Source organism: Bufo gargarizans, chromosome 3 (genome assembly GCF_014858855.1).
Source record: "Bufo gargarizans isolate SCDJY-AF-19 chromosome 3, ASM1485885v1, whole genome shotgun sequence".
In the NCBI taxonomy this organism is placed as follows: domain Eukaryota; kingdom Metazoa; phylum Chordata; class Amphibia; order Anura; family Bufonidae; genus Bufo; species Bufo gargarizans.
The window spans coordinates 412,277,734-412,304,230 of NC_058082.1; the positions used below are offsets into that span (position 1 = coordinate 412,277,734).

Below are 26,497 nucleotides of genomic sequence, written 5' to 3' on the forward strand. Positions count from 1 at the left end.
ACGTCCTCTTGAGTATCGGCCTCCTCTAATTGTTCCTCTGGTTTTGGGAATACCTATGCCCTCGGAATCGGAGAAGTCAGGCTCAGACGAAGATACTTCGGACTCAGTTTGTGAATTGTTACTTTTTACAAAGATGTAAGCCCTGTTTTCTCTAATTTCCCCCAAATCCTTAATAAATTGTCTGTGTTTTCTCTCCTTGATGAGGTTTTGAAATCTCTCCACGGCCGTTTGTAGGGAGGATTCCCTTTTGTCAAAGTCTGGGTCAGTTTTAAGTTTAAGGGCCGATTCTATAAGCCCCTTTAATTTATCTGATATATTTTCAAAGACTCTTTTTTCCTCATCAAGGAGGAGTGCCATCAGCCTTAGTGAACTACAAGTAATCTCCTGCTCCCATTTGGTTATAAACTCAGGAGACTGAATACGTTTTGCCGGTCTTAAAGGGATACGTAAGCCTTTCGGGATGATTTTATGTTCTAAGTAATTCTCAAATGACTTGATTTCACACAAGGATTTTATGTTTTCCTTATAAAAACCCTGATACAGATCCTATTTTGCAACTTGCAGATGAGGTTAAACCTGGTACTTCCCTGTCCGAAAATATATCTTTTACTTCATTGATTAAATCTTCAGTAAATAAGGGGCCTGTTAAGAAACTGGCCATGCTTAAACTAGAAAGACACCACCAACCATTAGGATTTTTAACTTAGATACTCTGTCACATTAATTTCAAAGGGAATTTAATCAACTAAAGAAAGTGACTTTTAAAATGACCTTTATTATATTAGAAAGGGTATAGGTATATATATACCATTAAATTGTGCACTGCAAATCCTTGAATTTATTTACAGGGGAGTCGTAACCCCTATGAAGACATTCGCAGTGACAGGATAGAAAAACTGGTTCAGTGGAAGGGACCAAGGTCTTAGGCTAGGTCTGCGCGACATTTTGTTGCACTAATGTTGCGCGACAATTTTTATAATGGCAGTCTATGGTGTCGCACTGCAACATGCGACATGCTGCGACTGCGACGCAACAGTCGCAGAAAAACCCATCTCGAAGTCGCAGCATGTTGCATGTTGCAGTGCGACACCATAGACTGCCATTATAAAAATTGTCGCGCAACATTAGTGCAACAAAATGTTGCGCGACAAATGTCGTCGTGTAGATCTAGCCTTATCGAGAGGGCAGGGCAGACCAAACTCACCCTAGTTGCCCTACAGACTGCTTAGCCCAGGTGTTTTGCGTATCCACGGATCCATGGATCGGATCCGCAAAACACATACGGACGTCTGAATGAAGCCTTACAGGGGGGTGATCAGGGAGTCTATATGGGATGCTCACCCCCCTGTAAGGCTCCATTCAGACGTCCGTATGTGTTTTGTGGATCCGATCCATGGATCAGTGGATCCGCAAAACACATACGGACCTCTGAATGGAGCCTTTCAGGGGGGTGATCAATGACAGGGGGTGATCAGGGAGTCTATATGGGGTGATCACCCCCCTGTCATTGATTTCCCCCCCCCCTGTAAGGCTCCATTCAGACGTCCGTATGTGTTTTGCGGATCCGTGGATCCGCAAAACACGGACACCGCGGATCCGCAAAACACATACGGACGTCTGAATGGAGCCTTACAGGGGGGTTATCAATGACAGGGTGGTGATCACCCCCCTGTCATTGATCACCCCCCTGTAAGGCTCCATTCAGACATTTTTTTGGCACAAGTTAGCGGAAATTGATTTTTATATAAATTTTTTTGTTTCTTCTTACAAAGTCTCATATTCCACTAACTTGTGTCAAAAAATTAAATCTCACATAAACTCAACATACCCCTCACGGAATCCAAATGCGTAACATTTTTTAGACATTTATATTCCAGACTACTTCTCAGGCTTTAGGGCCCCTAAAATGCCAGGGCAGTATAAATACCCCACATGTGACCCCATTTCGGAAAGAAGACACCCCAAGGTATTCTGTGAGGGGCATACTGAGTCCATGAAAGATTTACATTTTTGTCCCAAGTTAGCGGAAAGGTAGACTTTGTGAGAAAAAACAAAAAAAAAACAATTTCTGCTAACTTGTGCCAAAAAAAAATTGCTATGAACTCGCCATGCTCATCATTGGGGTGTCTTCTTTCGTAAAATGGGGTCACATGTGGGGTATTTATGCTGCCCTGGCATTTTAGGGGCCCTAAAGCGTGAGAAGAAGTCTGGGATCTAAATGTCTAAAAATGCCCTCCTAAAAGGAATTTGGGCCCCTTTGCGCATCTAGGCTGCACATGTGGTATCACCGTACTCAGGAGAAGTTGGGAAGTGTGTTTTGGGGTGTCATTTTACATATACCCATGCTGGGTGAGATAAATATCCTGGTCAAATGCCAACTTTGTATAAAAAATGGGAAAGGTTGTCTTTTGCCGAGATATTTCTCTCACCCAGCATTGGTATATGTAAAATGATACCCCAAAACACATTGCCCAACTTCTCCTGAGTACGGCGATACCACATGTATGACACTTTTTTGCAGCCTAGGTGGGCAAAGGGGCCTACATTCCAAAGAGCAACTTTAGGATTTCACAGGGCATTTTTTGCACATTTTGATTTCAAACTACTTCTCACGCATTAGAGCCCCTAAATTGCCAGGGCAGTATAACTACCCCACAAGTGACCCCATTTTGAAAAGAAGACACCCCAAGGTATTCCGTGAGGGGCATGGCGAGTTCCTAGAATTTTTTTTTTGTCACAAGTTAGCGGAAAATTATGATTTTTTTTTTTTGGTCTTACAAAGTCTCATATTCCACTAACTTGTGACAAAAAATAAAAACTTCCATGAACTCACTATGCCCATCATGAAATACCTTGGGGTGTCTTCTTTCCAAAATGGGGTCACATGTGGGGTATTTATACTGCCCTGGCATTTTAGGGGCCCTAATGTGTGAGAAGTAGTTTGAATTCAAAATAAGTAAAAAAATGCCCTGAGAAATCCTAAAGGTGCTCTTTGGAATGTGGGCCCCTTTGCCCACCTAGGCTGCAAGAAAGTGTCACACATGTGGTATCACCGTACTCAGGAGAAGTTGGGCAATGTGTTTTGGGGTGTCATTTTACATATACCCATGCTGGGTGAAAGAAATATCTCGGCAAAAGACAACTTTTCCCATTTTTTTATACAAAGTTGGCATTTGACCGAGATATTTATCTTACCCAGCATGGGTATATGCAAAATGACACCCCAAAACCCATTGCCCAACTTCTCCTGAGTCACCACTGCCGAATCTGTATAGTACCTGCCATTCTGGCCATACCTCAATCCATCCACAAAGAGCACATTTTCTGGATTATCTAATGGCTGATTTGCCATATGGTCAAATCCCGCTGTATCTTGTGATGTAATCTGCAAACAGCCATGAGCGTCTTCCCCTGGATCTGGAAGAAAAGTTGTTTTCTTGAAGTGCCATAACTCTTCCCTCCCCCTGCTCAGAGTGGCCGGATTCAAAGTATTACACCTTTGAACACTGCATTCTCAAATAGCAGGCAACAAAAAGATTTTTGAGTTGTACCTTCATGAGGATAGATGTAATATCATGAGGAGAAAGCACTGTCACTTTGCGGTTCAGGACTATCTCAGAGCTTTTATCACGCATGGCTTGTACAACTGCTATAGCTCTGACACAGGAAAGGCACCTGTGAGTTTCACGGTACTATCCTCCTGGTATGAGATGCTGGCATGTACTTTTGCAAGCAATTATGCACCCAGGAGTCAACTGGGGGCGTTATCACTGACCAGCAAACTGGTAAGCGCTTTTTGGTTAAGTGCAAATCTAACAAGGATGGGGTCTGTTAGAGGGGGAGTGTACTACTTTCCCATCTACTCCTACACAAGAACTGGTGTCTGTGGAGATTAAGACAAGGGAGGACATGTTTGCTGTGCACAATTGTCTTGGCTGCTCCATTATCAATCAAAAATGGGGCTGGACTTGAAGCTGATAAAATGTTTAAGGGCACAGTCGATACTGGAATACCTATTTCCTAGTCTTGGTCTAACTTTTCCTCTTCACCTGTCTTTGTGTTATCCTCACTGCCTCCCCGGCCATCCCTAAAAACATGGGTGTCTGTGGGGACAGGAATCCTGGCACGGTCAACAAAGAATACAATCCTCTCATGTGGTGTGGACGAGGAGTACCACACACAGCACAACACACTCCCCCATTTGGGTTCTGGGTCCCGCAGACTCTGCAGCTCCATCCCCCAGGACCATTATAGGGTGGCAGACTTACTTTTTCCTTTTTTTGTTGGGGAGGTGATTTAACATTATCATGATAACATTCATAATAATACTTCTCACTTTCTCTGTCTCTCTACACCTCCTCTATACACTTTCCTCACAACTCACAGCCAGACTTTTGCCTGTTCTGTGAGCTTGTTATCTTTCAGCCACCCTTTATTTCCCTATATGCTTTTCTCAGTATACTGGATTCAGTTTGCCATGGGGAAGGGGTGCATATCTACACCTTCCATTAGCTTGCTGATGTCCTTCACTGCCTGTCTGCATTCTTTCTTCCTTACTACTTCTGCAGCAACTTATATCAAGGATAGCATTCTACAGCATCATATGAAAGACAGAAAGAATACAATCTGTCTGGCCTTAAATGTACAATTTACCACAGTTGACCATTTCCATCACAATCCCGTCCTTTCGTAATTCTAGCAGATTGGCAGGACCCCCAGGGCCACATACTTCAATTGACCTGGATTCCCGAACATCTGCACCAACCACAACAACCTGTTATGAATCAAGATGAAGTTGCCTCCAAGTGCTGACTTAATCCTAGTAAAGGAAGAAAACATAGAAGTTAAGGCATTTCATCTAATTAAACAATTAAAAAATACTACAAGTAACTAATTATAGGTATGTGTGTTTCCTTCACTTACTAAGTTGAGTACTCTATGTGGTGCTACTTAGATCTATGTGTATTTTTTCGTGCTTGTAGCTGTATCAGGAAAAATACCAGTAACTAAGATGGCTGCTGGGCAGGGAGTGAAGTTCCTTCAGTTAAGATGGCCGGCCAGAAGTTGCAGGAGTTAAGATGGCAGCCAGGCTGAAAGTTGGATTAGTTAAGATGTCTGCTGGTGAGGAAGTAACCTTAGTTAAGATGGCTGCTGGGGGTGCGGTAGGGTCTCTCAGCGCCATCTTGGAGGGTAGTATCAGTGTCATGTATAAATAATTACTTGTCTGTTCATCATATATTTCTATCCAGCCTAGTTTCTTATATTATCCAGAATAGAATGTTCTACATTTAAGGCCAAATAGGAGGAAAAAACTCAGGGTCTAAAAGTGAGAAACACTTATCACCAACTTGCGGCATTCGCTGACAACCTTTTGATTATTATAACCAATCCTGTAGAAGTGTTCCCGACTATTCAGGATTTGTTCCAGAGGTTTGGTGTTTTATCGAATTTCCTTATCAATCCCACTAAATCTAAAGTTCTGAATGTCACTATTAACCATAGCACACAATTGTTCCTGGAATCACAATACCAGTACCATTGGTCAAAGCGAGCAATTAAATTTTTAGGGGTAAACATAACCTCAGATCCTAACAACTTGTATAAAGAAAAGTTCTGAAAACTTCCCAAGAACATTACAGCCACCATTGATTCATGGAGTACCCCCTTTACCTCTTGGTTCGAAAGACATACCTTAATTAAATCCATATTAGTACCCACAATTCTATCCCACATGTCAGCATTACCCATTCCCTTACCAAGGGCCTTCTTCACACAAATAAGGCAATGCTTTTCCAGATTCCTCTGGAAAAAAAAAATCACACCCGCGTCTCCCTCACGCAACTTTGATACAACCAAATAGGCTTGGAGGGATGTGCCTGCCCGATATGTCAGTCTACTATATGGCGGTACAAGGGATGAGGTGCCTAGAATGGATCAGGTGCACAGATGATAGACTAGATATCTTAGCAGAAGCAGGAGATATGAGACCTCCTCTGAGAACCTTTCTGCTTTCACCCCCCCAGTGACATGATTCGGCAGACTAACTCACTAAGCAACATGGCGAAAACCACCATGAAATTTAGCTTTCTGACTTGACCAAAATATTACTTTCCACCCAGGAAATATCACCTACACTTTAGGTGAGAGATATTTTATGGGGTTCTGGGAGGGCCTTCAGCTCCACTTTGCCGGATGATACTCTAGACCTGTCCCTTCCGGTGGTTGACCTGTTGGACCCCGCAGGGCTTCTCATAGAAAGCTGGGACTCACATCCTAAACTGCAATCATTTACTTTTATCCACAAAATGTGCATCAAACAATATCTAGGGAAAAGAAAAGCTTTGCCCAACGCACCCAAAACACATTTTGAAAAAAATGATCTGATCATACCTAAATCACCCCCCGGAAAAGAAAGTGCCACAAATATACTCTTTGCTGGTTTCCCAGGTCAGACCATACACATATAGCTTCATCCTTAAGTGGGAAAGAGACCTAGTCACTCAGTTCTCAAATAGAGAAATCTCACAACTTTGCTCCAACACACCTAAAGGATCCAGAGGCGTAAAGCTTCAGGAAAACTTATACAAAGTGACCTCTAGGTGGTACTATACGCCTCAAAGGCTTCACCTCATTTACCCAGCGTGTGACCCTCAAAAATAAGCAACACACAGGTCTTACCTTCAGAAAAAAGATGTTTATTGGGATTATTGGGAGATATCAAATGTAACAGACAAACCACCTCTCTGATAGGCCAACTCTTAGCGGCTGCTAGGGTTCTGATCGCGTACAATTGGAAAAGTCAAACGGCCCCTACTTGTTCTCAATGGATAATGAAATGTGACACCATATATAGGATGGAACAGTTAGCAGGGTGGGAATCCAAGATAACTAATATGTTTGAGGCCATCTGGTCACCATGGAAAAAATTCTGAGAGTTTTCTTCTTAATGCCCAAATGAAAGCTTCCAGATTGCATATTTTCTAGTTGGAAGGTACCCCCCTTCCCTTTTTCCCTTCCTTCCCATCCTCTCCCCCCCCCTTCCCTCATTGAAGGAACTTTTCTATAACTGCAGACATTTGCAGACTGAAATATGTGATGAGTGTACCCTCTGGTGGGAAAAGTTTTTTCTTCTTTGCATTTACTCTGCTCATCATTTCTCAATAAACATTAAGAAAAATAATAATAATAATTCAAGGCCAAATGTCCTGTGTTCATTCCTGTGAGAAACAAAAAAAATCACTCTTTTTTGGCCTAAAGCCAGAGCACACACCTCCCTGTGTCTCTCTGATGATTTCTTTCATTCTTGACTTAACTCTTAATTTGGCCTCATCATCGCATCAGTAGAGGCGATTTCGCTCACCGTAAACTTGGCTGTGTGACCTTTGTTTACTAGTAAGTTTTCTATATGGCAACAGTGATGGACGAACATTGCGCGAACGCGATCAAATGTTCGCAAACCGCAAGTTCACAGCGGGCCCCATACACTTTAATGGCAGGCGAACCTGAAAAATCTTCAGCTCCTATTTACAGACACCAAATACTTAGAAGTGTATAAATGGTCCCACAACATGGACAGTGACATACTAGAGGGGGATCAATGACAAAAATTCTAACAAAAATTATGTAGATTAATCAGGAGACATTTTTATGCGTCTTAAAAGTAAATTCTTTGAAATGTGCCCTGTTGGAGCCTAGAAAATTTTTATTTTAGGACACAGGAGTACGGGCCTTAAAAATTAGGCATTCATCTGACATAAAATAAATTGTGATCATGGCTCGAGGTACATTATGCGTTCACTGAATAACAATTTTACTGTAGCCCAGTTTTTTTCACTTTTTTGGGGGGGCAACTGGTATATCACACCAATGGAAATTATTTGTTCCAATGTTGTTTGTCACTATCTGTAGCTGAGGTAACGCAGCTAAACCGCAAACAAATGCTGCACTACCCAAATGCACTATATAGAAAGTATATATTTAGTATATAACACCCCTGCTTCAATCAGTTTTTTCGGAGGGCAACTGGTATATCACACCAGTAGAAATTATTTGTTCCAATGTTGTTTGTCAGTATCTGTAGCTGAAGTAACGCAGCTAAACCGCAAACAAATGCTGCACTACCCAAATGCACTATATAGAAAGTACCCCTGCTTCAATCATTTTTTTTTTTTTTAAACAAATATCTGTTTATTGATTTTCACAATAATAGGGTAAGCATCTTTTGACATATTACAGGTATAGCAGAAAGCAAGTATTACAAGAACTGCAGATACAGAGAAAATATACCGATATAACTACAATCCCCCAAGTTACATCCATTTGGGGTTCATAAAGCAAAAAGTTAAGATCATATTACATTCCTATGACCCTACCATGGAGCGTAGCTAAGTTGTCAAGGTATACAGACAAAATGTTTAACCCAGCTAGTTTTAGTGGGTTACAACATATAACATAATAAACGAACGGAGGCTTAGAACATCCTCCTAACAGCACTCAGATCGCAGATCACATTCAAGTCACTTGTCTCACCCTGGTGGGATGAGGGTTGTGAGTAAGCAAAGGTTAGCCTCTTCACTAGATTAGGAGACTCCATTGTCATGGCAAACCACATCAGTGAACGGTCCAATCACAGATATTCCATGCGACTGACGCTACCACATTGATGTCGACCAAAATGGCACAGATATTTGGGAGTGTTAACAAGAGGTCCTTAACGTAGATGTGTTGTTAGTGTGGTGCCCACAGATAAGTGTGAGAGTGTATAAGTGTATGAGCAGGCTAAGGTGTGTGAGACAGTATAGCCTAGGAACATATGACATTATTGGGGATTCCTATATTTCTTCCAAGGGTTCCACAGTTGTAGGGACTTGGAGTGAGACCTTTTAGCCCAGCTATTAAGTTCTTCCATGAGGTAAAGTTGGTCGAGTTTCACTTTCCACTGGGTAATGGAGGGTGGATCTGGGCTAAGCCATCGCAGCGGGATAAGCGATCTAGCTGCCTGGACAAGCCATGTGGGGAGATCAAACGATCTAGGGGACCAACCTTTAGAGGGTAGCCACAGGAGAACTGAAATTGCTGAAAGCTGAAGGGAGGAGTCGCATATCCGGTTGATTTCCATTTCAATGTGAGACCAGTAGCTGGTGATTAGCGGACAAGACCAAAATATGTGACCAAGTGTCAGGGGCGTAGCTAGAAATGCATGGGCCCCATAGCAAAAAAAATGTATGGGCCCCCCCACATATCTATCGGGCCTCCCACCACCCCTTCCAGAGCTCCCACCCAAACACCCATCCTAGATCTCCCACCGCCATGAGCAGTTTCACACTTGCGGCAGGACGGATCCGACATGCTGTTCACCATGTCGGATCCGTCCTGCGGCTATTTCGCCATGCCCGCGGACCGCCGCTCCGTCCCCATTGACTATAATGGGGACGGGGCGGAGCTCCGGCGCAGCACGGTGGTGCACGGAGAAAGGCCACCGGACTAAAATTACTGCATGTCAGGCTTTTTAGTCCGGCGGATTTCTCCGTGCACCGCCGTGCTGCGCCGGAGCTCCGCCCCCATCCCCATTATAGTCAATCGGGACGGAGCGGCGGTCCGCGGGCACGGCAAAATAGCCGCAGGACGGATCCGACATGGTGAACAGCCTGTCGGATCCGTCCTGCCGCAAGTGTGAAAGTACCCTTAAGAATTTAGATTAACTCAGAAATAATAAAATCTCAATAATCTAATTTCCTTAAATTCAAATCAAATGAATCACATATTCACATCACATCACTTACTTTTAGAGTCACCCTGTAGTCACACAGACAGCAGGTGCCAGCCAGGCACAGACTGGAGTGGCACGACCCACGGCAGGACTGAGTCTGTCACTGGAGACTGTCTGGAGACCAGGCAGGCACTGACTGACTCCACTGAGACTGAGCTGAGGACTGGACTGGACTCTGGAGTGACTGTGAGGTGGATTTAATTAAGGTACGTCTTTCGAACCAAGAGGTAAAGGGGGTACTCCACAGAGCTGCTCTACTCAGCCAGACAGTCCAGACTGGTTTTGGGCAGTCACTGTCAGATTAGCATATCAACCGCATAGCGCCGAATCTGACTGGTGCCATTGCGGCCGGCGGGACCCTCCCTAGTCCCTCCACTCTCCACTCCACAACGGGTAAACCCCCCCCGGCCCGGCCCGCCCCGGCCCCGCCCCCTCCACCTCCTGAGTCCGCCTCCTGAGTCCTCCTCCCTCTAGTTACTAGGACTCTAGGAGGCGGAGCCGGAGGAAATCTTTCCTGCAGGCTGCACGCACTGCGGCACTGGTGCCAGCCTGGCTCCGCCTCCGCTAGGCCCCCGTTCCGGCCCCCGCCACGGCTCCACCGTCTACCTCATGTCATGTATCTCCTCCTTCCTTGTGCGTGCGGTGCGGCAGACAGTGCGCCCCGGCCCGGGCCCGCCTGCTCCTACTACAGCTTCTCCTTCCTGTTGGCTTCCTTCCCCCCAGCCAGGCCCGAGCCGCGGACCGCCGGATCACCGCTCCCACTACACTGGGTGGGCGGTCGGGCCTGGCTGGCTGCCTGCCTGGCTGCCTGCCTGTGTGTCCTGTGTTAATAAAAAATAAAAAAATGATGCGGTCCGGACGGGCCCCCAATGGCGTAGGGCCCCATAGCCACTGCTATGGTTGTTATGGCGATCCCTACGCCACTGCCAAGTGTGCCTTTACCCTGAGAACAACGCCAGCATACATTCGTGTTTGATAAACCCATTTTGTGGAGTTTGTTAGGGTCGTTATACCATCTGACCATCGTTTTGTATTAATGTTCTTGGATTTTTACACACCTAGAGAAACCATGAGACCTTAGATGTATATGGTCGATATCCGCCGTGCTAAAGGACACTCCTAGATCATCTTCCCACTGGACAATGTAGGCTGGTTTGTTTATTTTCAGTGAACCTAGTAGATTTTTGTAAATAGTAGAGATTACATGTTTAAGTGATGTATGTCTTAGTATCAACTGTTCAAACCAGGTAGGTTCATTTAAAGTAGTATATTTATCCTGAAGTTTAAGGCAGATATCTTTGAAGATTTTTATCTAAGAAGGTAGCATGTTTCAAACGTTGGTAAAAGAATGCGTTCAATTCTGGCATCGTTTTCGTGTGGGTTAGTAACTCCTTAATATTTAAGTCTTTAAATGTTTTCCAGAAATCTGGAGGGTTGGTGACATTAGGATATATCAGGAATGGACTGTGAAGAAGGCATGAGTTCCGGGGGATCTGAGAGAAGATGAGAGTGACTAGATAGGGTGTTGAAGGCCGAGTAGATCCCTTTGGTCAAACCCTCTATGGGGGGGTTGAGGTTTTTGACTCCCCATAATCCCGCAAGCTGGCAATTGGTTAGCGTGTTTAATTCTATATCTGAGCCTGAAATCCTGAATTGAGGGATGCATAATTGCAACCATATTTTCAATTGGACTGCTTTGTAGTACAGTTGAGCGTCAGGCAGACCCATACCCCCGTGTGTACGATTTCTGGTTGCTTCAATCAGTTTTTTCGGAGGGCAACTGGTATATCACACCAGTAGAAATTATTTGTTCCAATGTTGTTTGTCACTATCTGTTGCTGAAGTAACGCAGTTAAACTGTAAAAAAATGCTGCACTACCCAAATGCACTATATAGAAAGTATATAATTGGTATATAACACCCCTGCTTCAATCACTTTTTTGGGGGCAACTGGTATATCACACCAGTATAAATTATTTGTTCCAATGTCGTTTGTTCTATCTGTAGCTGAGCTAATGCAGCAAAACCGCTAACCAATGCTGCACTACCCAAATGCACTATATAGAAAGTATATAATTGGTATATAACACCTCTGCTTCAATAACCTTTTGGGGGGCAACTGGTATATCACACCAGTAGAAATTATTTGTTCCAATGTTGTTTGTTCCTATCTGTAGCTGAGGTAACGCAGCAAAACCACAAACAAATGCTGCACTACCCAAATGCACTATATAGAAAGTATATTATTGGTATATCACACCCCTGCTTCAATCAGTTTTTTTAGGGGGCAACAGGTATTTCACACCAGTAGAAATTATTTGTTCCAATGTCATTTGTCACTATCTGTTCCTGAGGTAACGCGGCAAAACCGCAAACCAATGCTCCACTACCCAAAAGCGCCATATAGAAAGTATGTAATGGTATATAACTTCCCTGCTTCAATCATTTTTTTTTGTGAGGCAACCAGTATATCACACCAGTAGAAATGATTTGTTCCAATGTCGTTTGTCGCAGTATCGCAGCAGAATACAAATGCTAGAAAGTTTATTATAAATATATTACACCCCTTACTAAGTCACACCTATCGATAGCACACCTATACCAGTACTTAAAAGGACTTTTTTGGCCCTATTAGCTAGTGTTTGCTGTCCCTAACAGTCTGTCCCTGCTCCACACAGCAACCTCTCCCTACACTTGCAAAAGACTGAATGTAAAATGGCGGCCAGATCAGGTTTATTTATGGTAGGTGGTGTGTCCATGTGCTGAAACATCTCAATTGGCTGTCCTGTACCACCTGATGGATGTGTCATGGGTCAAAGTTCTTCACAATTTAAAAGAATATGACGCCGGCGGACATCGCCATATGTTCGCCCGTTCAGCGAATCACGAACGAGCAAACTTCGCTGTGAAACGACTGCCGGGCGTACCGCAAGGCCATCTCTATTTGGCAACACACAAGGCCAGATTCCAGGTCCACACAGACATAAAAAATAACAGACAGAACATTCAACATTTCATCTGTAAAGAATAAATCAAGGCAACTGGACTTACTGTAGATTTCTTGAAAACGTTTCACTCGTTCTTCCAACGTGTTTTCTCAATTCTGAGTGACTGTACAAGAATTCTCTGGGAATAAATATGTAACTGAATCCACATCTGGTCATTATACCCAGCATGGGGTCAAAGGTGTTGATTCTATTATCCTAATTGGAGTCAGTAGGTGATAATGACCTCCCAGAAAAAGGTGTCAAGACAGCATTGTATGTGGCAGACAATAGATGTCTAATCCCCCCACCTCTATTCAAGCTTGGCTTCTCCATTTTGACGTGGATGGCCTCCTTCACACCTCGTTTGTACCAATTGTCCTCCTTATCTAAAACACGTACTTGACTGTCTTCAAAGGTGTGACCTGTTTCTTTTAGATGTAAGTACGTGGCTGAATCTTGACCAGAGGTTTTGGCTCTTCTATGCTGAGCCATACGCTGATGTAGTTGTTTTGTTTCACCGATATACAGTTCAGAGCATTCCTCATTGCACTGGAATGCATACACAATGTTGTCCATCTTGTGTTTAGGCGTTGGGTCTTTGGGGTGAACCAGTTGTTGCCTCAGTTTGTTGCAGACAGGGATGTGATGTTCAACATTCAACATTTTGTCTTATATATTTGTTAATTGTGTGTCTCCCCTGGGAGGAAGGGCTGTCAAAAGTAAAGTCTAGTTGTGACTGCCATCCATCTCAGGGAGTGTCGTGTCTTGTCTGTCTGTGTACCATGGGAGGTACCGTGTCTCTGTTGCCTGGTGAATATACTGCCCCGCAGCTGGTGACTGAGGTGTATGAAGGGAGACAGCGGGGACCGCAGCTGTGAGTGGAATGACATCATGATATTGGAATGCGTGATAGCGAGTACAATGTCTGCAATACTAAGAGATAATAACAAGGCAATTTGTGTAAGATACTGAGTGATTGTGTATGGAGGTCCAGAAAATATAATTTAATAAGTTCAAAGACTTGTGTGTGTTAATGTATGGGGAATATTTCTTTATGTCTGTCTGTTTCTATGTCTGTTCTACTGCTCCAAATTGTCTTAACACTAGGATTTTACATGCATGGAAGAAACCACGCTGACACCAGGCAGGGTCAAAGCAGTTCTCGTTTATTACAGGAAGTTAAGCAGTATATATGTACATCAGAGGGGGTATCCCCCCCTGAGGCTCGTGGCATTGTTCCATTGGCTAGAATACATAAACAAAAAAAGAGATACCGTATTTTTCGCCCTATAAGACGCACTTTTCCCCCCCCAAAAGTGGGAGGGACATAGCAGTGCGTCTTATGGGGGGAATGCTGCTGATTTTGCCGTATTTTCAATAATACACCGCGTGGCGGGTGTATCAGCTGTGAGGAAGGAGGGGCTGGGGGCCGGCATCTGCATTTATAATGACAGCGGGGCCCGTGCAGTGACTGTATTCTACTACAAGGGCCCCGCTCACTGTATAATCGTATCTGTATTCTGTAATAGTTAATTGTGTATATACCGGTAATCGTATAATCAGCACTACTTACAACTACAAGCGCTCGGTGGGTAGCAGAGAGGAGGGAGGAGGCAGGCAGGGAGGATGGGCGGGCGGCGCATCACTCACTACGTCATGCGCCCGGGCCGCCCACTTTATGAATGAAGCAGGCGGCGTGGGCGCATGACGTCATTATAAAAGCAGATGCGACCCCCACCCCCTGTATTGAGGGTCATTCACTACAGGGACACTGTTATGGAGGGGATCTGTGGATGACACCTAGCATAAGATGCTATATATGTGTCATCCACAGATCCCCCCATAACAGTGTCATACACAGACACCCCATAACGGTGCCATCCAGAGACCCCAATAAGAGCCACCCACAGATCCCCCATAAGTGTCACCCACAGATCCTACATAAGTGTCACCCACAGATCCCCCATAACAGTGCGTCACCCACAGATCCCCCATAACAGTTCGCCATCCACAGATCCCCCATAACAGTGCGCCATCCAGAGACAACAATTAGTTCAAAACCCACCAAAAGCACACCTATTGGTTCAAAATATTTTTTTTCTTATTTTCCTCCTCAAAAACCTAGGTGTGTCTTATGGGCCGGTGAGTCTTATAGGGCGAAAAATACGGTAACACTTAGCTTCTGCGCATTGTGCACTATTTTACAACCTGTGGTATGTAAACTATGTAAACATCTAGGTGCCAGCGCCATATTGTAATGGCTTCACTATTCAAGAATGATATCCACATCTCTATCAGCTATAGCGCCAAAGGCTGTTGTTAGCGCATTCATAGAGTATTGCTCATAGAAACCCTCTGCTCCTTCTAAAGTGATGGTGATTACAACTGAAAAACTGGTGGAATAAATCCTGTGTAGCAAAATAATTTACTGTTATTGTTTTTCTGAGGATTTACAGCCTTGAAAAAAATCCTTATGATAGGAAAATTGCTTGTTTTTTATAGCAACAGCACAATTCACACAGCACAAAATAATGCAAATTTAAAGGGCCACCCATACTGACACCCTCATGATAAGCTGTTTTAGGCAACCTGTTGGCACAAGAATCCTGTCAGTAGATGGAGCAGGAAGCTTACTGTGTGTTCATGTGAATGGGAGGTGAGCTGCAGAACCCTGCCACTCAGCCTTTTCACAATGGAAGGAGCCTTCTGCTTCTGGCACTCATGGCTGGTGTAGACAACTGGTTGGTGGGGATGCGGGAATTGGTTCCCCCACAATCAGGTATTAGTGATCTATTCTGAGGATAGGTCATCATAATATACAAGGTGGAAAACCCTTGATCTCCTTCCTGAGGTGGCCATTTTATGTTTTTTTTTTTTATTATTATTTCTTTTTTACTCCCTGCATTCTAGAAGCCATAACTTTTTAAATTTTTCAGCTTACATAGCCATTTGAGGGCTTTTTTTTAGGACAAGTTGTACTTTTTAATGGCACCATTTAATATTGCATACAATGTAGTGAGAAGTTGGAAAAAAAAGGAATTCCACCATAGTTTATGGGTTTTGTTTTTACAACGTTCCATATGTGGTAAAACTGATTAAAGAGCTGTACTAATGTATTGCTATTATCCATATTGCCATTATTTTTTATCACATTATACACGGATCGTTACCGGGGTTATAACCACCGATGCGCCATAAATATGAGGTGGCCCATGCAAGAGCTGCTGCGCATGCGTGTTGCTTTCACGGTTCCGACCACCAGAGAAACCAGAGCTTATTCCTATAGTGTGCAAACACGACAACTGCTGCTGGATTGAAGGGTAGTCGTCACCCGTGGAAACGTCATGTATAATGTCGTGGAGAAATGAATTGAGTCAGCAAAGGAGGCAATATGAATAATCTCAATACATTAGTAAGTGCTTTCTAATTTTCTCTACATGATAAATGTAATTTGCTGAAGTGAGACAAACCCTTCAAGCCTTTAATGCAATGAGGGTGTCACCATTTCACCATGCAGTGACAAAACAGTGAGAGGGGCTGGCCACAGAAAGTGACATGTGACAGTGTTATCTCTCTTATCTTGTGACAAAGGCCATTGAAATCAATTGAAAAAAATCAGTTAACAGTTTCTTGCCATGTTTGCTTAACACTTTAACCATCAAGTTTAGCTCAGCTGCATCTGTATGTGTCTATGCAGTTTCATAGGGAGGTTGCTGGTGATTCCCTTTAACATGCAATCGTCTAATTGCTTTCTCCATAAACTGCAGTGATTTATCATTTCAGTCTATGGGAGAATCAGAGTGATCTTATTAAGCTCTGTCACAAGCTATGGCAGGCCTGAAAGCCTTCAGATGGTCTGAGGCTGCCATAGTAGCCTTGGTTGTTCTGTAACAGAATGCATAGCCCACAGGTGGTCACCCTGGAGTTCTCATAAGCACACAAATGAAAAAAAAGGTGGTAGCACTCCAGTCCCTCCCGGTAGGGAGAGTAACATAGTAGCAAGAGCTAGCCTTGGACCCTAAATCTTTTGGTTATGTACTTTCTAGAGAGGATCAGTTGGCAGGGATGCAGGGGGTGCATAGGTGGCACGCGCCCCAAAACTCTTGAGTTTGAGGATCCAAAAGGCCCTCTGCCATATAAGAAGCCACCAGTATTGTAAATTGCTCATAGAAGTTGTGATGCCCCGTTGCTTGATTTTTGCCATGGGGCCCATGAGCTTCTGGTCAGCTGGAGGACTGGCAGGGGACTTTGTGTTTCCCTTACTTTTCCTCTAAACTAATAAAGTAGAATTCAATCTGGTGACAATAGCCTGTGGGATCTCAGCTGACCAACTTTAATGCAGAATGGAAATTCTGTGTGCAGCATCCCAAATATTACTACACACACAAACCAAAACCCAAATCTACAGTTGTGGTGTTGGGTGAAGGACAAAGGAAGTGGTTAAGGTTTGTTATACCTGTGAGTGGCATCATGAGGAAGGCGTACCTGGGCACACAAAAAAAAAAAAGGGCTTGATGCACTTTCACTTCTCAGAACAGACAGGGCAGAGGAGTGCAATAGTCATTTTGTTCTCCTGGGAAGCAGAAGCAAGTGTCCCTTGTAAGTAAATCTGTAGCTTTACAGTGTTCTTATGTAATGTTCACTATCTGCAATGTAATACTTTTTATTTACTGCCAGTATCATTCCTTATGACCTGTGTTTCTTTGTATTACCAAATGTCGAACTAAGAGCAGAAACTTTCTCTAAATCTAGATGTCCCAAACAGTGCCACATTTTGGAAACAATTTAAAGCAAAATTTAAGGGCGCCCCATAGTGTTTAAAGGATTTTTTTGCAAAACCCTTTTTTGTTGGGTAATGTTTTTCAGAAGTTTTATCTATAACATGCAGGGGTATATCAAACCCAGTGCCACCTAAAAAGACAGCAGTGTAATAAATGGCACTTGGCAGGTGGGAGCCCTATTATGTATTTGGCATTAATAAATATTCAGTATGTATATATATATATACATATACATACATACACACAGAGTATATCTCTCTCTCTCTCTCTCTATATATATATAAATATATATATATATATATATATATATATATATTGTTACTGTTGGAATATAGCCAGAGTATATTGTTACCATCTTTGCCACGTTTTCTGTAGGTAAGAATATATACAGGTCCTTCTCAAAAAATTAGCATATTGTGATAAAGTTCATTATTTTCTGTAATGTACTGATAAACATTAGACTTTCATATATTTTAGATTCATTACACACCAACTGAAGTAGTTCAAGCCTTTTATTGTTTTAATATTGATGATTTTGGCATACAGCTCATGAAAACCCAAAATTCCTATCTCAAAAAATTAGCATATCATGAAAAGGTTCTCTAAACGAGCTATTAACCTAATCATCTGAATCAACAAATTAACTCTAAACACCTGCAAAAGATTCCTGAGGCTTTTAAAAACTCCCAGCCTGGTTCATTACTCAAAACCGCAATCATGGGTAAGACTGCCGACCTGACTGCTGTCCAGAAGGCCATCATTGACATCCTCAAGCAAGAGGGTGAGACACAGAAAGACATTTCTGAAGGAATAGGCTGTTCCCAGAGTACTGTATCAAGGCACCTCAGTGGGAAGTCTGTGGGAAGGAAAAAGTGTGGCAGAAAACGCTGCACAACGAGAAGAGGTGACCGGACCCTGAGGAAGATTGTGGAGAAGGACCGATTCCAGACCTTGGGGGACCTGCGGAAGCAGTGGACTGAGTCTGGAATAGAAACATCCAGAGCCACTGTGTACAGGTGTGTGCAGGAAATGGGCTACAGGTGCCGCATTCCCCAGAAACAGCGGCAGAAGCGCCTGACCTGGGCTACAGAGAAGCAGCACTGGACTGTTGCTCAGTGGTCCAAAGTACTTTTTTCGGATGAAAGCAAATTTTGCATGTCATTCGGAAATCAAGGTGCCAGAGTCTGGAGGAAGACTGGGGAGAGGGAAATGCCAAAATGCCTGAAGTCCAGTGTCAAGTACCCACAGTCAGTGATGGTCTGGGGTGCCATGTCAGCTGCTGGTGTTGGTCCACTGTGTTTTATCAAGAGCAGGGTCAATGCAGCTATCTATCAGGAGATTTTGGAGCACTTCATGCTTCCATCTGCTGAAAAGCTTTATGGAGATGAAGATTTCATTTTTCAGCATGACCTGGCACCTGCTCACAGTGCCAAAACCACTGGTAAATGGTTTACTGACCATCGTATTACTGTGCTCAATTGGCCTGCCAACTCTCCTGACCTGAACCCCATAGAGAATCTGTGGGATATTGGGAAGAGAAAGTTGAGAGACGCAAGACCCAACACTCTGGATGAGCTTAAGGCCGCTATCGAAGCATCCTGGGCCTCCATAATACCTCAGCAGTGCCACAGGCTGATTGCCTCCATGCCACGCCGCATTGAAGCAGTCATTTCTGCAAAAGGATTCCCGACCAAGTATTGAGTGCATAACTGAACATAATTATTTGAAGGTTGACTTTTTTTTGTATTAAAAACACTTTTCTTTTATTGGTCGGATGAAATATGCTAATTTTTTGAGATAGGAAATTTGGGTTTTTGTGCACTGTATGCCAAAATCATCAATATTAAAACAATAAAAGGCTTGAACTACTTCAGTTGGTGTGTAATGAATCTAAAATATATGAAAGTCTAATGTTTATCAGTACATTACAGAAAATAATGAACTTTATTACAATATGCTAATTTTTTGAGAAGGACCTGTAGACTTTGAGGGAGATTTACTAGGACTGGCATTACAAATGCCAGTTTTGGTATAAAATCTGTAGGTACAGAATGCATAAACTTTAATAAGAAGTACATTCCTCAAAACATTTTAAAGCACGTTCAGAATTAAACTGATGATGACGACTATGAGCTGACTTAGATTTGACGTCAGTTTCAGGCATAAATGATAGTAAATTTGTCAAGCTGACGAGGACCATGTCCCTCCTGCTAAGCACGTCCATTTGTCTCACCACTGGTAAAAGAAATGAAAGGTTGCAAATTACAGTGTAAATATGGTGTCTTTTTTTACACCACAATAGAGGCGTAAGCTATTTGATAAATGTCCCTTACTGTTTTCTTGCTAGTTCTACCTGAATCTGTATTTAGTAAAGGAATCCTTGGGTACTTTGCTGTAAAGTGCCATATAGTGTGAGGGTAGTGGTATGAATGGTGGTAGTCAGGGAAGCACCCAGGAATTTTGTCTAGAGGGGGTCCGAAAGGCAAAAAATCTGGCGCGTGCAGCGCGCTGTGCCAATTCTTTTGCCCACCCATTTTTCAAAGCCCCCTTCATATTTAAAAATGCGGCGCACGTAGTGTGTTGCGCTGATTTTGCCTAGCCATTTCTAAAAGCTCCGTAGGAGAGGAAAAATGCGGCGCGCGCAGCACAACATTTTTAGCGCCGCCCATTATTAAAAGCCCTTCCTACATATAATAGGCCACTCCCAACAAACACTGTACAGCTGAAATTCTACTGAGGCCTGTCTCTATACATCATACGGAGAGGGGAGGCCTGCCCTGGCTGCACTGCCTGCTTCACATTATACAATAAACAGCAGGCTACAGCCAGGAAGCTCCTCCGCTCTCCTCCCTCCCCAGATCCTACTCAAGTCCTGTGGTTCCCCCCACCATCTGCCACCTGCCCGTGGCCTGCTGCCACCTTTGGCCGTCCTCACGCAGCTCTGAATCTTCCTTCTTCAAATGGCATGGGGAGAAGCCGGAGCATCTCCTCTCCTACATAGCGCCACATACCTCTTATATCCAGTGATGTCACCTTTGTTGTAGACGTTCTATTTCCTCATCTTCTCCATTAAGATCAGACAGCCATGATGATTTTTCAGCCATCTTCCATCTCTGGAGAGATTGACAAACAGACATTAGTTTCCCACATTTCCATCATCTTCACATCTTCTGAACACCCTTTCCTGCCACCCCCATTACTATACAGCAGAAACAGCCCCCCTGGAAATACTAATTCCACACAGATAGTGCCCCCTTCAACAATTATTGGCACACAGTGCTCTAAAAAAATAACAGCGCCCAGATACTAATAGTATAAACCTAACGTCCCCCAAAAATAATTGTGCTAAGCTGATACTGTGCCAGGGTGCCCCCCAAAGTTACAGTCCTCCCCAAAATCCCACCAATAGAAATAATTCTCTGCCAGAGCACACTTAGTAGTAATAATGCCCCTATAGTGCCCATACTAGTGATCATGTTCCTCATAGCCCCCCAGTAGTAGTAAAGCTCCCCAGAATACCCCCTAGTAGTAATAGTTCTCCTTATAATATGATACATGGTACATGAAATACCCCCGCTTAGTGCCCGCAGTTGATCTAATGTCTCCATAAGTATGCCAGTATAAAATACCCCTATATAGTGCCCCAGTAAATGCTCTCATAGTGCTCTTTTCCCACTTCCCCATAATGTCCCCCATAATATGCCAGTTAAAAAATGCACCTTCTTAGTGCCCCCCAGCAGATGCCCTTATAGTGCTCCTCTCTCCCATAATGTGCCAGTAAAAAAATGCCCCTTCTTAGTGCCACCAGATGCCCCAATAGTGCTCCACTCCCCCATAGTGCCCCCAAATAATGCCTTAGTGCTGCTCTCCCCTATAGTGCCTCCAATAATGTGCCAGTAAAAAAAATGCACTCTTAGTGCCACCAGATGCCATAGTGCCCCCATAATGTGCCAATAAGAAAAAAGGCCCCTTTAGAGCCCCCACTTCCCCATAGTGACCTCAAATAATGCCCCTATAGTGCCACCAGATGCTCCATAGTGCCGCTCTCCCATATAATGCCCCCCATAATGTGCCCATAACAAAAGCCCCCTTAGAGCCCCCATAGTGTTCCTCTCTCCCATGGTGCCCCCCCATAATGTGCCAGTAAGAAATGCCCCCATAGTGCCCCCCCAAAATGGGCAAGAAATAAATTCCCCCAGAGTGCCACCCCCAAAAAAATGGGGCTGTAAGAAATGCCAGATGCCCCTATAGTGCCAGCTTTCCACCCCCCCCCCCCCCCAAAAAAAACAAAAAACACTATTACCTTCATCAGCAGTGATGCAATGCAGGCTTCTTTCGGCCTGTGTCCCTGCCTGCTGTGTGCTGCCTGGTTTAGGCGGCGCAATGATAATGACATCATTGCCCCGCTCGAGCCGGCCTCTGATAGGCCGCAGGCATTTGTTCCTGCGGCCTATCAGAAGAACAGGGAAGAGAGACTCCTCTCCCTCCCCTGCCCTTCTGGGCCGCTGAAGCACAGTCATTTGTATCGTTGTCCTGAGGACGGCGATACAAATTAATATGTAGATGAGCACTTCCACAATGGAAGCGCTCATATCCCACTGCCCCCCACCACCACCGCCGGCAAATAGAACCAGGGCCGCGCTGCGTGTGGTAAGCGGCCCTGAGGGATGAAAAAAAAAAATATTTGCTGGTTGTATCCTCTTCCCTTGCTCCCAGGTCTAGCATAGTGGTGAGGGGGCTGCAGATAGGAGTAACACTTGTTTCCCTCTGGTGAACAACCTGGTTGGAGTCTCCTGCCATTGGTGTTGCTGAGCATGTAAAGGACTGGAGAAGTTCCAACTGAACAAGGTGTCTTTACTGAAGTACAAAGCTACCAATGCTTCCAGATATGATGGAGGGACAACAGTTCCAGCTAAACCATGGGTTGTCTCCAGTTCCCTCTGAGATGCAATTTCTCACATACCAGTCTAGATGAGGAGTGCACTTAAATTCAATTTCTTCCACAAAGTCTGCAATTCTTAAAGGGGTTGTCCGGGTACAGAGCTGAACCCGAACATACCCATAATTTCACCCAGGCAGCCCCCCCTGACTTGAGCATCAGAGCAGTTCATGCTCCGATGCTCTCCCTTGCCCTGCGTAGGATCGCACAGAGCAAGGGCTCTTTTATTTACTATAACACACTGCCAAATGGATGCTTCCGCCTAGCAGTTTGTTTGGTGACGTCACCGGCTCTGATGGGCAGGCTTCAGCACTTCCCTAGCTGTTTTACAGGCTGGGGCAGCACTAAATCCAACCCATCAGTGCCGGTGACATCATGGCCCATTGACCGTCTAATATACCTCCGGCCACAATCACTTGATCATTTATGTACGTTGAATGCATAATTTTTGGGGACTGTAATCTAACTGGCCAACAGTAAAATTGTTATACGGTGACCGCCTAATGTACCTCCATCCACATTATCAATTGTTCTTTTCTGTCCGGTGAATGCCTAATGTTTGGGGCCTGTACTACACTGGCCTGCAGTAAAATTGATATTGAATGACCTTCTAATATACCTGCAGCCACATAATTACTTGTTCTTTTCTGTTCGGTGAATGCCTAATGTTTGGGACCTCAGGGGAATTCAACACCTGTGACAACCATGTGTTATCGAATTTCAACTATTATCTTTTTTTTTTTTTTTCAAGAGGGGGGATTTCGTTAGCCATGTTTTTAATCCAATTTTATATTTTTAGTTCTTTTAAACATATGTATTTGACATCTATTTGTACTGACCTGTAGTAAAATTGATATCTAATGACCGTCTAATATACCTCCAGCCACATAATTACTTGTTCTTTTCTGTCTGGTGAATGCCTAATGTTTGGGGCCTGTACTCCACTGGCCTACAGTAAAATTGTTATTCACTGACCGCCTAATATACCTCCAGCCACATAATCATTTCTTTTCTGTCAGGTGAATGCATAATTTTAGGGGCCTGTACTCCACTGGCCTACAGTAAAATTGTTGTCCAGTGACATAATCACAATGCCTAATTTTTGGGGTCTGTACTCCAGTTGCCTAAAATAAAAAATTTCTAGGCTCCAGCTGGGCACATTTTTGAGTTTCCCTTTAAAACGCATAAAAATAGCCCCGGATTAAAATACATATTTTTTTGTGTGAATTTTTGTCATTGATCCCCCTCTGGTATGTCACTGTCCATGTTGTGGGACTATTTGTGCACTTCCAGTTAGTATTTGGTGGCTGAAAATATGACCTGAAGGTTTTTCAAGTTCACCTGCTATTAAAGTGAATGGGGCCCGCCGTGAACGCGCGTTCGCGAAACGTCCCGGACGATGTTCGTCCATCACTAATTATTACACTACAGAAATACATCCAGGCCCCTCTTGAACTCTTTTAGCACATTCACCATCACTACCTCCTCAGCCAGAGAGTTTCACAGTCTCACTGGTAAAGAAACTTCTTCTATGCTCATGGAGAAACCTTCTTTCCTCTAGCTGTAGTTGATGTCTCCCTCTCACGGTCACAGTCCTGGGTATAAATAGATCATAGAAGAGTTGTTGGTATTGACCCTTTATACACGGTTATAATATTCCCCATATACTGTATTTCTGACTGAGTTTTTCTGCTATAACATAATATAAAAGTCAGCAGTGTCAGCGCTACATTTTTATTTATTTTTACTTAAAGGGGTATTCACATCACAGACAATGGGGGCTTATAGCTAGGATATGCCCCCGTTATCCAATAGGTGCGAGGTCCCAGACAAAACACAAAGAATGGAGCGGGGAAGGTGGTGGAGGGCGCACTGCGCATGCACTGGCTTGGCTATTTCCGTCGGCGCCATAGAAATTATGGGAGCGGTGGTCACACAAGGGCGGTGCATTCCAATTTACTTGTTTAGGGAATGCACTTGGCGGTGGCCAGACCACAGGAAAACCCACCACCACTCTCCCTGATCTGTTCTCGGCCACCTCTGGGACCCACATCTATCAGACAATGGGGGAATATTCTAGCGATATTCCACCATTGTCTGTGATGGGAATACCCCTTTAGGGAGGACCTGTCGTTAGATTTTACAATACAAATTGAATACTTTGTTAAATAGACATCTTAGACCTGATGAGGCTGGTGTGCTTAGTTTGGCAATCCATATCAAAATGGCTGAATATATATATACAGTTGCCAGAAAAAGTATGTGAACCCTTTGGAATGATATGGATTTCTGCACAAATTGGTCATAAAAAGTGATCTGATCTTCATCTTTGCGAGTGCCGGTCTTTCTTCCTTTATTGCAAGTTTTGGGACGCCACCCCATCGACTCGTGCACCGCTCACATCTAAAGCAGTGCCGACCCTTTTCTACAAAAAATAAAAGTAAAAAATTATCTTCATCTAAGTCACAACAATAGACAATCACAGTCTGCTTACACTAATAACACACAAAGAATTAAATGTTACCATGTTTTTATTGAACACACCATGTAAACATTCACAGTGCATGTGGAAAAAGTATGTGAACCCCTAGACTAATCACATCTCCAAGAGCCAATTGAAGTGAGTTGTCAGCTAACTGGAGTCTAATCAATGAGATGAGATTGGAGGTGTTTGTTACAGCTGCCCTGCCCTATAAAAAACACACACCAGTTCTGGGTTTGCTTTTCACAAGAAGCATTGCCTGATGTGAATAGTGCCTCGCACAAAAGAGCTCTCAGAAGACCTACGATTAAGAATTGTTGACTTGCATGAAGCTGGAAAGGGTTATGAAAGTATCTCCAAAAGCCTTGCTGTTCATCAGTCCACGATAAGACAAATTGTCTATAAATGGAGAAATTTCAGCACTGCTGCTACTCTCCCTAGGAGTGGCCGTCCTGTCAAGATGACTGCAAGAGCACAGCGCAGACTGCTCAATGAGGTGAAGAAGAATCCTAGAGTGTCATCTAAAGACTTACAAAAGTCTCTGGCATATACTAACATCCCTGTTAGCAAATCTACGATATGTAAAACACTAAACAAGAATTGATTTCATGGGAGGATACCACAGAGGAAGCCACTGCTGTCCAAAAAAAAATTGCTGCACGTTTACAGTTTGCCCAAGAGCACCTGAATGTTCCACAGCAGTACTGGCAAAATATTCTGTGGACAGATGAAACCAAAGTTGAATTGTTTGGAAGGAACACACAACACTATGTGTGGAGAAAAAGAGGCACAGCACACCAACATCAAAACCTCATCCCAACTGTGAAGTATGGTGGTGGGGGCATCATGGTTTGGGGCTGCTATGCTGCGTCAGGGCCTGGACGGATTGCTATCATCGGAGGAAAAATGAATTCCCAAGTTTATCAAGACATATTGCAGGAGAACTGAAGGCCATCTGTCCACCAGCTGAAGCTCAACAGAAGATGGGTGTTGCATCAGGACAATGACCTAAAGCATAGAAGTAAATCAACAACAGAATGGCTTAAACAGAAGAAAATACACCTTCTGGAGTGGCCCAGTCAGAGTCCTGACCTCAACCCGATTGAGATGCTGTGGTATGACCTCAAGAAAGCGATTCACACCGGACATCCCAAGAATATTGCTGAACTGAAACAGTTCTGTAAAGAGGAATGGTCAAGAATTACTCCCGACCGTTGTGCACGTCTGATCTGCAACTACAGGAAATGATTGGTTGAAGTGATTGCTGCCAAAGGAGGTTCAACCAGTTATTAAATCCAAGGGTTCACATACTTTTCCCACCTGCACTGTGAATGTTTACATGGTGTGTTCAATAAAAACATGGTAACATTTAATTCTTTGTGTGTTATTAGTTTAAGCAGACTGTGATTGTCTATTGTGGTGACTTAGATGAAGATCAGATCACATTTTATGACTCATTTGTGCAGAAATCCATATTATTCCAAAGGGTTCACATACTTTTTCTTGCAACTGTATATATATATATATATATATATATAT

The 26,497-nt window shown here is 43.6% G+C and overlaps 1 protein-coding gene across 1 annotated transcript in view; it reads left to right on the forward strand.

Annotated features, from left to right (window-relative positions):
• Positions 1 to 17,257: 17,257 nt before the first annotated feature.
• The window catches only part of LOC122933397 (polymeric immunoglobulin receptor-like), a 102,588-nt gene continuing 93,348 nt past the window's right edge, over positions 17,258 to 26,497 (forward strand). The window contains exon 1 of the mRNA XM_044288367.1: positions 17,258 to 17,355. The gene's annotated coding sequence lies outside the window, so the exon portion shown is untranslated. The remainder of the gene's footprint in view (positions 17,356 to 26,497) is intronic.